Source organism: Lepisosteus platostomus, chromosome 3, assembly GCF_059453375.1.
Source record: "Lepisosteus platostomus isolate fLepPlt1 chromosome 3, fLepPlt1.hap1, whole genome shotgun sequence".
NCBI classification, from domain to species: Eukaryota; Metazoa; Chordata; class Actinopteri; order Semionotiformes; family Lepisosteidae; genus Lepisosteus; species Lepisosteus platostomus.
Genome location: NC_142613.1, coordinates 34,232,936 through 34,245,407, shown reverse-complemented (window position 1 = coordinate 34,245,407; position 12,472 = coordinate 34,232,936).

Here is a 12,472-nt window from a genome sequence, read left to right as displayed (position 1 = left end):
TCAGACATTCTATAAGCCTAGGAGGGCAGCAGTTCTGGCAAGTGACATTCAGCATGCTCCAATTATAGCGTTTACGAATGACCTTACGGTTACAGTTATATCTGTACCAGAAGCCAGGGGGATTTTGGAAGTGCTCATAGAGCTCATCAACTGAGAAGGAAAATGGAGTTCAAGCCTGTAAAATCTAGAAGCTTAGTTTTGAAAAAGGGGTGAGTTCAGGTTTTTGTTAGATGAAGGTTAGCTGGTTGCTCTTCTGTACTGACTCTGGAGGCAGTACAGTCTTAAGCACTGGACTTTGAAACTGTCTGCAAAACTAAGGCTTCATAGATATGTTCAATACCTTGCATTGATCCGTCTTAATTGATGGACACTGGAAAATACATCAAGTATGTCATGGTAGGACACTGGCAAAGATTAGATAATAATAATAATAATAATAATAATAATAATAGTAATAATAATAATAATAATAATAATAATAATAATAATAATAATAATAATTGCTTACACTTATATAGTGCTTTTCTGGACACTCCACTCAAAGCGCTTTACAGGTAATGGGGACTCTCCTCCACCACCACCAATAAACTACCAATCAAAGCTAGACAGGCCGAATGTTCTTATTTTCTCAGACATATGTAGACAAGATCTTAAGTCTGTGATTGAAAGACTTACAAAAAACATGCCTATTATTGTATTGCAATTAGTCTATTTTCTATAAGTGAATTTATTAGTCCATCAGTTTTATTATGTATAATGAACCTTGTCTTGATCAACATTTTTATGTTATAGATGTATATCATATCTCTAACATCAATGCTTTACTGTAAATGTTGTGATGCCACATGGGAATCAGTCAATTTGTTTGCAATACTAGTTGAGCTAAATCCCCATTATCCATGTATTCTCGTCCAAGAGTACTGTCGTATTTCAGTTCTCTTTCTGGGATGGCTAGTATTCAAACATCCTGGTTTTAAACTGGGATGCCTCCAGATATGTTTTTCTCCGCACTCCATCTGAGAGCTGGCTTAACTGAAGTTCTCTGAGCCCTATGCTTGTGATATCCCAGACTCAGAGATCTGTCAGCCAAACTGCAGCCCCCTCAGTGGCAGCTGAAACAGAATACTGCCCTCCGAGGAAAACTAGCCCCTACTGTCTGGGTGTGTGGTTGGGGTGGAAGCTCCTGGATCAGTGACCCTAGAGAGCTGCCCCACGTGGCATCACAATGTTTACAAATGTTCTGTTTCTCCTTTGGGAACACTGTCATTCATCAGTTATGCCAATAAAGCTCTTTGAATTTGAATCTTAGCATCCACCAGCTACACATGAGGTAGAGAGAACAAAAGAGGTGGACTTCTCCCTTTTATAGAGGGTAGAGGGAAAGCAAGTGAGGATAAGGGATGAGATAAGTGAAAGAGGTGAAGTCCAAGAACAGTCCAAACAGTCGATCAGCAGGGAGCAGAACCCTGCCTTATTAATAATGCCTTAAAGTCTTGCTGCTATTTCCAAAATAAAACTTTATGTTGAAATTGACATAATCTAAATCTGAGACAAACTAGGTGTTTCACATTCATGAAGATGTAAACATCCCAAAATATTTAGCAAAACATTCTACATGAAGAAAATGTTGGGCATTTAAATATCTAATAAATTAGTCCACTAGAGGGAGAAATTTAATCAGGCAAATAGCATCTAGTTGTCAGGGATCTGGCAGATAGTTCTCTGGGGATCCTGTGCGTAGCTGTGAACTCTGCAGGATGCAGGGGCAAACAATCCAAAATCGTAATCCAGAAGCAAGGTCGAGAGGAGAAGCAAGAGATCAGTTAACCAGAAAGAGCCGAGACAAACCGAGAAGACAATCCAAAAGGCGAAATCCAGAGACGAGATCAAAAGGGAAAAGTTAAGTCCAAAAACCGGGAAATCCAACAAGACAAAAAACGCACACTAGAAATCTCTAATGGAGGCTTTTCAATAGTGAGCAAGGCTTGGTCCGTGAGGGAACTTTAAATACTGAAGGGAGAGGGACATGGTTGGATAATTGGTCCAGGAGTGAGAATCTGTGGAATCTGGTGTTTGTGAGAATGTGATGGGTTTAGTTAGGAATGAGAGCGTGAAACAGTGAGTTTGGGAATGTAATGGGGTTTGCGAGGGTGAGTGCAGGACGTGACACTAGTATGGCTAGTAGACATAAATAAATCTAATACTTTGAGACAGGACAGTCCTTACTGCCACGACTAAGAAGGATGTAAAACTACACTAAATTTCTTCGCTGTGTCAGACGGAAACACACAAGGTCACTGGAGCTGACTGGAGCACAAAGATGCTGGACAGCTACTCTTGGACATTTGGGTTTTAGTAATTGGGGTCCATGGGAACTTGTACTGTTCTGTGAGTAAGTGTCTCTTGTGGATACATTGTGTTATGTGGGTCGGGTAGGCAGCTATAGAAACTATTGTGTCATGGGTCCTGTGTGATGGGTAGATTGATGTAATGTAATAAAAAGTGTTATTATGAAGGATTTTGTTTTGTCTGGTCTGTGAGTCCACTATTGATCTACAAGATAAAAAGAACCTGTGGCAGAGAAGAAAAGTCTCCTAGCATCTTTAAAATTCCTAGGTAAAATAGTTGGCTACAAAATAATAGCAGTTCTTGCATACAGAGTAACTATCCCTGACAATATGCTTAAAAAAACTGTAGATAAAATGGACCCAAAGTGGATCTTAGAGGGGCACTAAAAGTATTAAATATATAGGTGGCTGATTACTTATTTGTAATGTCTGATAACCTAATCCAACACCTTGTTTCAGATTCCTCATTAAAACTGCTTGCTGTTGTGCTTGATCATATAACAGTATGCATCTAAAATGATACAACCATCTAATGAATTGTTGATTTCTGAAATTGAATTTGATGTCTGGAAGCAAGTGATAATAAGCTATGTGATTTGCAATGGCTTTTCTTTCAACATATTGATTACAGATGTTCAGAAGTCTTAGGTAAATGGTGATTTTAGGGTTGCAAATCTGTTTTCAAATTTATCCCAGGTTTTGGAGTAAGCACTATTTGGTTTGAAAATCGAATAATATTCCATTTCTGTTTGGCATCATGTAACACCTTTCTAACAAATCTAGAAATTAAGATCTAGTAAGAGCGACTAATAACTTCAATGTCTTGTGGGAATAAACTTTAGGGGTGAACGTTAACAATAAACAAACTTCTATGTAACAAAGTCTTGCAATGAGCAAATGTATTTGAATTGAATCTCATGGCATAAAAAACAGAGGAAGAACTGTAGTGTTTTTGAATGATATGTGAACAGCTACTAATTAGTTAAGGGAGTTATGTAAATTATGTGGTGTAATGTCAAATTACAGCTTTCTGTCCAAAATTAAAAATTCAATAAGCAAAATAATATTAAATTGCTGGAGAAGCAGTATTACTAACTGATTGTGTCCTATCAAAGCAGATTTTTTATGAGGACAAGCAAAACTTAAGGAGGGGGATTTTGAAATTGATCATGGGCAGGTCTTAAACCATGGATATAGCCATTCCAAAATGGATATCGCCTCTCAGGTGTCCGGACAAGAACTGAACTGAAAACTGAACTGAAGAAAAAATATACCAGTGCAGTGAATGTGGGAAAACTCCTCAGGGAACTAGGGCGCCTTGTAGGGCTCAAACAGATCCATACTGGAGAGGCCCCCTTGACATGTGAAGAAAGTGGAGCGTGTTTCAGTAGCTCAACAAAGCTGACCTGTTACCTGCTCCTTCACACAGGAGAGACGCCATAACAGTGCATCCAGTGGGAAAGACAGGAACTCTGAGGAAGCTAGGGAGAGGCCTTATCAGTGCTCTTACTGTGAGAAAGAGTCAGGGACACTTATTACAAACCAACAAATTCCCACAGGCCACATTCTATATATTTGTTCTTAGTGTTCTTAGTCCTTGATGAAATGTCAAGGAGTCCATTCTGGGGAGAAACCTTTCCACTGCACGTAGTGCTAATGACCTTGCATGTTACATTCTTTAACTGATATTGTGACTATGCAGCAATGAAACAAATATCGAGAAGTCAATTATGTAATTAGTTCTCCTACCATCCCTGATGTTGCTTTTTAAAATTTGCTACTGGCAACTCAATATGAATTTGCCGATTTGCCACCAGTACAAACGAGCAGGGATTGCTGACTGTAAACTCCTCGAAAACAGGTACTTTCTGGGAGTCCCGCAGTGCCTGCAAGAGAGTTAGCGAAAGTTGTTTGCTAAGAGCACTGCAAAGCCACAGGTGCCTGCCTGCATCAACCAACCAGACCTTTCTTCCATCACTGCACCCTCCACATTCTGAATTACTTAAGCCCTCGCCACCTTTACCTCGGTGCTCAGGATTGGTTTTCACCTAGTGGGGCTCCCCTTCTCGCTCTCGAGACTTCCTCACAATTTACCTGACTCCTGAACCTGTGGCTTCCTGACCTACGAACCTGTCTTTGACCACGGCCTTTGCACTACGATTCGGATAAGTACACTCGGAATTTCCTTCTAACCCTTTCGATATCTATTAGTCACAGCTTAGGGTCCTCAAATTCATCTGGCTTGTGTTGTAACAGGGATCAATTCCTGTGCCTGCATGGAGCTTTATATGCTGTTTCCTCCTACAGTGTAAAAACATATTGGAAACAAAAAGTGTCCCTGGTGCGTGGGTGTCTGTGTGTGACCTGTGATGGACTTGCATCCTGTCCAGGGTGTATCTTGTCTTGCACCTGTTTCTTGCCAGGTTAGGCTCCCTTGCAACCCTAAATTGCTACCCTGAATTGGACAATGTGGTTAGAGAATGGATGGGTGAATTCACCTTTTTGCTGGTACAACACTATCTATTCCATACGCACCATTTTTAGAACACCTAAGGCAAATATGTACTTTTTATGTGTTTATTATATTACATAACATTCTCAAAGTAAATATGAATGTCAGTTCTATCAATCTGAGAGAAATGCATACTAATCCCGGTGCCTTCGATTTAAATGATATCTGAAATATGTTTACGATAATCATACAATTACAACAAAAATGGATTTAACATTAGCAATGTTATCTTAATTTACTGATCTCTATCGGGAGTGTGCCACTGGGAGGGACAGTACACTGTTGTTTAGTCCTATGTATATAAAGTGTCTTTAATTTAATTCACAAATTTGAATCGAACCAAATACTATACTTTGAGCAGTGTTTTTGCTGCTTCATCCATTTTCCATTTTCAGTATAGTGTTAAATCATTGTACTTTGAAGATGGGGTATAAATAAAACATTCACTTTTTTCTTTTCAGTGGTTGAGTACTGTAATTTCTTTAAACACTTTTTCCCACTAGGTGGTAGTATAGTTTCTAGATGTCAGCTTTATTGCAGAAACTGGATTTTTTAAAAATCAGAAATTAATAATAATAATAATAATTGCTTACACTTAAATAGCGCTTTTCTGGACACTCCACTCAAAGCGCTTTACAGGTAATGGGGACTCCCCTCCACCACCACCAATGTGCAGGATCCACCTGGATGATAGTGCGCCATAGTGCGCCAGAACGCTCACCACACATCAGCTATCAGTGGGGAGGAGAGCAGAGTAATGAAGCCAATTCATAGATAGGGATTATTAGGAGGCCATGATTGGTAAGGACCAATGGGAAATTACACCCCTACTCTTTTCGAGAAACACCCTGGGATTTTTAATCCCTGGGACCACAGAGAGTCAGAACCTCGGTTTTACATCTCATCCGAAGGACGGCACCTGTTAACAGTATAGTGTCCCCATCACTATACTGGGGCATTAGGACCCACACAGACCACAGGGTGAGCGCCCCCTGCAGGCCCCACTAACACCTCTTCCAGCAGCAACCTTAGTTTTTCCCAGGAGGTCTCCCATCCAGGTATTTACTTATGCTAATTTTGGGAACAGGCTTTACTCACTTAAAGAACCCAAATCTTTTGTGGATAGTATATTTTGTAATGTTTTGTTCCACATATAACACATCAGACAGCTTTTAGGAAAACAAAATGTACATGCAATCACATCTCACTGTGAGAATTTTGGCCTTTTCTCCTGCGATGAGTCAATAGGGTGGATTGTGCAGGAATTGCAGGCCAATCCAAAAACATCCCCAGGCTCAGTAGGAGATCAGAGGTAGTGTTTCAACATGGTGTTGTCAAAGACACACCTCTGAGCGGCTTCGACGTCTCATTTTCTTTCAGCGAGCTTCTAGGAAAAACAAGTCTTTCCTGAATGATCTTTTGCCTTAATAGTAAACCAGCATGACTTCATACGCTAAGCAGGTGATGGAGCAAATAATTACATGTTGGGACACCCAACATCTAGAAAAAAATCTCAGCAGCCGAAAACTAAATTTCGTTAGTAACAGCAACCATTATTCTCAAACTCCTTTTTCTGAAGGTCTCAAAGGATGGTATAAGTTCTGTGGCACCTCTATTCTTGAGTATTCTGAGGATGTGAATGAGTTGAAATAAATGCAGGGTACTGTACGTATTTTTTCAATGAGTGGTAGTATTGAAACCCATAGCCCAGAAAACAAGAAATGCTATCCATTCATTCAACCATCTTCTAACATCCTGTATGAAAAAATAATTTACTAGTAATCAGCGCTGATAAGATCATTAGAAATGGTATTGGTTGCACCACTAAGCCAGTTATGTTTCCAGCTGCCCTGAATCCCTGGACAAAGGCATCTTACATGGTGTATACAAGATAATTTTCCTTGGAATAGCCAATGATGTCTTCTTCTTCTGTTTTCTCCCTTAGATAACAGTTACTCCTTCCAGCTAGTCCAGAATATATAGGACCTGTGTACTGCCATCATAATTCTCTGTGGTCTGATTAGAAACGGGAGCATGCTCGCACAGTTGATGTTATTATTTTTATTATTATTATTATTATTATTAACTCCTTACACTTATCTAGCGCTTTTCTGGACTACCCTCCAGCACCACCAATGTGCAGCATCAACCTGGATGATGCGACGGCAGCTATAATGCGTCAGTACACACCACACATCAGCTACAGTGAGGAAGAGAACAGAGTGATGAGGCCAATTCATAGACAGGAGGCCATGATTGGTAAGAGTCAATGGGAAATTTGGCCAGGACGCAGGGGTAACACCCTATTCTTTCAGAGAAAAAACACCCTGAGATTTTTAACAATCACAGAGAGTCAGGACCTCAGTTTCATGTCTCATCTGAAGGATGGTGCCTTTTCACAGTATAGTGTCCCCAATACTATATTGGGGCATTAGGACTCACACAGACCACAGGGTGAGCACCCCCTGCTGGCCCCACTAACACCTCTTCCAGCAGCAACCTTAGCTTTCCCAGGAGGTCTCCCATCCAAGTACTGGCCAGGCTCACACCTGCTTAGTTTCAGTGGGTTGTCAGTTGTGAGTTGCAGGGTGATATGGCTGCTGGCAGCACTAAAGCCCTGGGTTCAAAACTTGGGGTGCTATCTGTGTGGATTGTTTCCCCCCATTTTTTTACTGATCAGTTTTAAGATGAATGGATCCTGCTGCCTTAATACGGATGAAGCAATCACTTAAGGCTTTACTCCTCACTCACCCAAGGCCATAATCTGGGACAAGGGCTTTTGGTCAGGGTTCCTGAGGGTCCACCAGTGACTATCCAGAGATTGCTAGAAACAAAGGGAAGCTCTTCACCCCAAGGCTCTTAGTGTGGTAAATCAATACTCTTACTCAAAAGACCAGACTTGTTACAAAGCATTGATCCTTTGGCCTATGTATTTTTAATTGTTTACTTTCTATTGCTAGTTTTAACAAGTGTATCTTATTGTTTTATTATTAATTGTATTATTGCACTACTTTTTTGCAATTACGAATTTCAGTACAACCTTCGTTCCTTCGTTCAGATAGGTGGACCTTATTGTGAAGGATTTCTCAAAAATCGGTCGGGCAAGGTCTTGTCTTATTAAATATTTTTCTTTGTTTTTCTTGGTTACAAATGAAGGGGGTCATGGGAACATGCAGCAGCCATTTTTGGTAAAACAGATGGTCATGAAACACTGGTTAAGCATTGGTTTTATAGGGATGTAGAAATGGGTGTGAATAGCTCCTGAGATTTACAACGCATTTGTGTATGGGTTGTTGTTTCTCTTTTCAGTTTCTTCACTTTTGGATGTACTGCAAATGTAAATTAAACTATTTCTAGCAGGATAGTTGTACAATTTACATACATGGTCCAATAGTGAAATACAGGGCACTATTGTACAGTGCAAAGGAGTGCTGTTAATTGACTGATCCCATTTTTTCTTTTGGTCTAGAATTATTGTGCTAAATAAAATCAAGCAGCATAAACTAATTTCACATTCCACTTTTTTTAGTCAGGAGATACAGTACAGAATTTATGCAATATTAAGTAGGTGTAGCGGCGAGGCTTATTAATAAGGCAGAATTAAGTGTTTCTGAGCTTCCCAAATGAGGCCCCATTTCTCTGTTCATCTCTGTGGAGCAGCCACAAAGAAACTATTCATGCAAGATGTTTTCTTTTGATAAGGACAGCTCCCACAGGGGGATGCACTTAGCTAAGCCTGGCTATCATGATCAATGGTCATCCATTGGCACCTATCTGTTTAGGGAGTACCAGTTGGACATCTGGACTGCATTACTAAGTGTCAGGACTAAGTGACTCATATCTCACCTTGATCAACCAATCAGGGACTGGTAGGGCCGAGTAACCCACGTGGGACTCTGATGCCCATGGAACTTTCAGCCAATCAATGAGCTGAAGTTCCTCCAGGTAAAAACAGGCAACACAGAGATTCAGAGGAGATTCAGCAAGATTCTGGAGAGGATTCTGTGGACTGTTCTAAAGGGAATTCAAAGGAGAATTCCAGGGCAGGACGGCCCAGGAGCAGAAGGCTCCCAAGGGCAGGACATCCTCGCAGCGCGCCTCCTGACCATCCTGAGACTCAGCCCGGACAACCACGGAACAGCCAGTGTGTCTGAGTGCCAGAACTTTCCTTTGTTCTAAGAGTCTAGAGTGGAGGTTGCCAGAGAGTAACCAGCAGCAGGCCTCGTGAACAGGTCAGAACTGTGGACAGCTGAATCGCTATTCAGAACTAGCTCTTCATCAGGAACGAACCGGTCCTCTTCCTGACTTGCTGGGACCCACAGTCATCTTTTCTCCTGTGCACAAACTTAACTAGCAGGCCAGTGAGCATCAGCAGCACACCGTCGCAAGCCGCACAGCACAGCCTGGCACCGAGCCAGAGAGCGCGGATTGGACAGCAACAGCCTGCAACTGTTTCTTTGTGCCCGCAGGAGATCTGAATCCCCAGAGATTGGATGAGTATTCAACTTCAATGCATTACAGCTCGAGAATTCAATTGTTATCCCAACCAGTTGATATCAATTTAATTCCTAAGGGTTATGTACTTGTTTCGAGTATCTAATGTAGAAGTTATAACCAAGTTCATTTACGAAACGGTCTAAATGAATGATATACGGAACGTATGTCCTCTTGATATGTGTAACTCTTTGTAACTGACTGAATATATACCTTTTGTATTCTGATAACCCTCTCGATAAGATCTGTTAGGTTTAATGCATATTCTATGTATTAATAAATGTATCCTCGTGTATTAGTACCTGTGTGTGCGCGTTGTTTGAGTTATGTCGCATGGTTGGATTCTAAAGCCATCAAAGAATCAACTTTGTGATTTACTGCTACAATTAATAATTGTCTCAGTAAATGCCCAAACCCTACAGAACTGGTGCCTTCAGAGAGCCAGTTTTCTTACATATTTGGCGTCCCTGAACGGCTATGAATCACTACATAGGCAATCCGTGGATTCATTCATTTGTATTATATCAAATCTAAAATACTGTACTACAATAACAAAGTAATTTATGGGCACATGTAACAAATAATAATTAATTGGCAATTTTATTTATTGGCAATTAATTTTGCATACCACCTTAATCTACTTGGTACAATAGTTTAATACTTGAAATTTCCAAATTAACTGGTAATTAAAGCCTGTAATTCAATCTTCATCATTTAAAGGAGACAGCAGTGTGTTGCCTTAGTTTGGTTGGATTCTTAATGAAACATAAGAAAGTTTACAAATCAGAGATTATTTGGCTGTTTTAATTTATGTGGCTGTTAGCAGTTAAGTGACTCAGTTTTCTTGAAAGATGTCAGGGTATCAGCTCTGACCACATGGCTAGAAAGTAACACTACCACAACCCTTTAAGCAAAGGACCACTTTCTCATCTATACTGTACATTAAATGTGCTTTCACTGCCAGGTGTCTGTCCAGTTTGCTTGCAATATCTCCTAAGCTTTCCTTATTTCTGCATACACAGCTGGTAGTGGGTGAACAATAATACCCACACAGATAAGAACGACAATGTATCAAACACTCCCCCAGTGATTTCTGTCTGCAGAGGTGAGGCGGCTTACATTTCAGGAATTAGATCTTTATCATGGGACATCTGACACTCACAAATTGGTAGAGGCTTAATTTGAGTGACAAACCAATTTCAACTTTTTAATAGCTGATAGTGAATTTCAAAACAGGCCTAGAAGTATAATGGAACAAAAAGCAGAAGACACACTGACTACTAGAACTAGGGTTGAGAGTGACTGACCTAGCAGACATTTAGCCATAAAACCTTCAAAACGTAATGAGGGTACTTGGGTTTCCATAAAATTCTAATCTCCCCAGGTTATTTTCCATTTAAAACAAAGATATGATCTGCTTTTGAAGTCATAAAGATACCAAGCTCAGCATGACTCCAGGTCTCAGATGGCCCTTGGTCTAAAATATCACTCTTCCATCCATTTTGGAATTACTTTATTCAACACGGGGTTGCAGAGGAGCTGGAGCCCATCCTGGGAAGCAATGGGCACAAGGCAGGATATACCCTGGACAGGTTGCCAGGCCAGTTGATTACAGGGCACACACAGACACAAACACGCACACATACCTGTATACTAAGGCTAATTTTCCCAGAAGCCAGTTAACCTACTGGCATGCCTTAGGACTGTGAGAAGAAACCCACAGCACCCGGAAGAAACGCACATGAACATACAAACTCTACACAGATGGCACCCCAGGAACTGAACTAAGGGCCCCAGTGCTGCAAAGCTTCAGTGCCTCTTTCTTTAAGACCTCAGGAAAATGGCTGACAGGACATGAAGGCAACAGTAGAAACTTTTAGTAACTAAAGATACTAACTAACTGTAGACAGTCTTGAGGATTCTCACAAATTTCGTATTTTGTCAGAGGCCCAAATGAATGCTGTGAGTCCAAAAAAATCAAGCTATGCTATTTCATTTTTGCATTTTACAAAATGTTTTCCATTACCTGGAAATGTACTTAAATTTCTCATTGAATTTATAAACTGTATGAGACTATGACTTCAAATCAAAAGAAATAACATGAATGAAAGATGTCCATTAAATATGGAATTAATAACCGTAAAAAGCTATCTAATTTCTCTTTTGTGGCAAAATAAAAACCTGGCACCACTTCTCCACTACTGAAAAATCACAGATATAAAATGATAAATGTTATAGAGTTAAACATTTCACCAAAGAGCAAGGTTATAAATAACAGAACTGTGAGGAACTATACAATGTTAAACAGTCAGGAAAGTTTTATTAATGCCCTCGTGCTTTCCAGACAGATTAAAACATCATGTGTTTAAACACGTGTATTCTGTTGCACCAAAATAACTGGGGCGAAAGTTAAGTGTTTATTTATGTGATCTGTCGACTGGTATTTTGAGTTTACTATGATTCTTATACTTATAAATATAAATAGGAATCAAGAAATAAGAACTTTTCCGAACCATAAACCATGGATGAACAGTGAGGTTCGCATCCTAAATCAAAGCAAGGAATGCAGCATTCAAATTGGGCAATAAATCAGAACTAAAGTCAGCCAGGATCAATCTAAACAATGGTATTAAACATGGAAAAAACACACTAAAACAGGAATTAGAGGAACACTTCACCACTAATGACCCAAAGTGTAAAAACACCTTGCATGTGGCAAGGTATACAGGCCCTCACAGACTAAAAAAGGAAGAACATCTGTGCATCTGCCCATGATGCCTCCCTGCCTAATGAGCTCAACACCTTCTATGCTCGGGTAGTCCAGAAATGTGCTCTCGCTGTCTGAAGATGAGGCGAGGAGATCTCTGTTAAAAGTGAACACACACAAGGGTGCAGGACCTGATGGCATTCAATTCTCGTCCTTGGAGCCTGTGCCAATCAACTGGCGGGTGTATTCACAAACATTTTCAACATGTCACTGCCCCAAGCTGTAGTCCCCACCTGCTTCACAACAACCACCATCATCCCAAAACTGAAGAAAACCACAGTGACATTCTTTAATGACTACCGACCAGTGGCACTAACACCTGTTATCATGAAGTGCTTCGAGAGGCTGGTC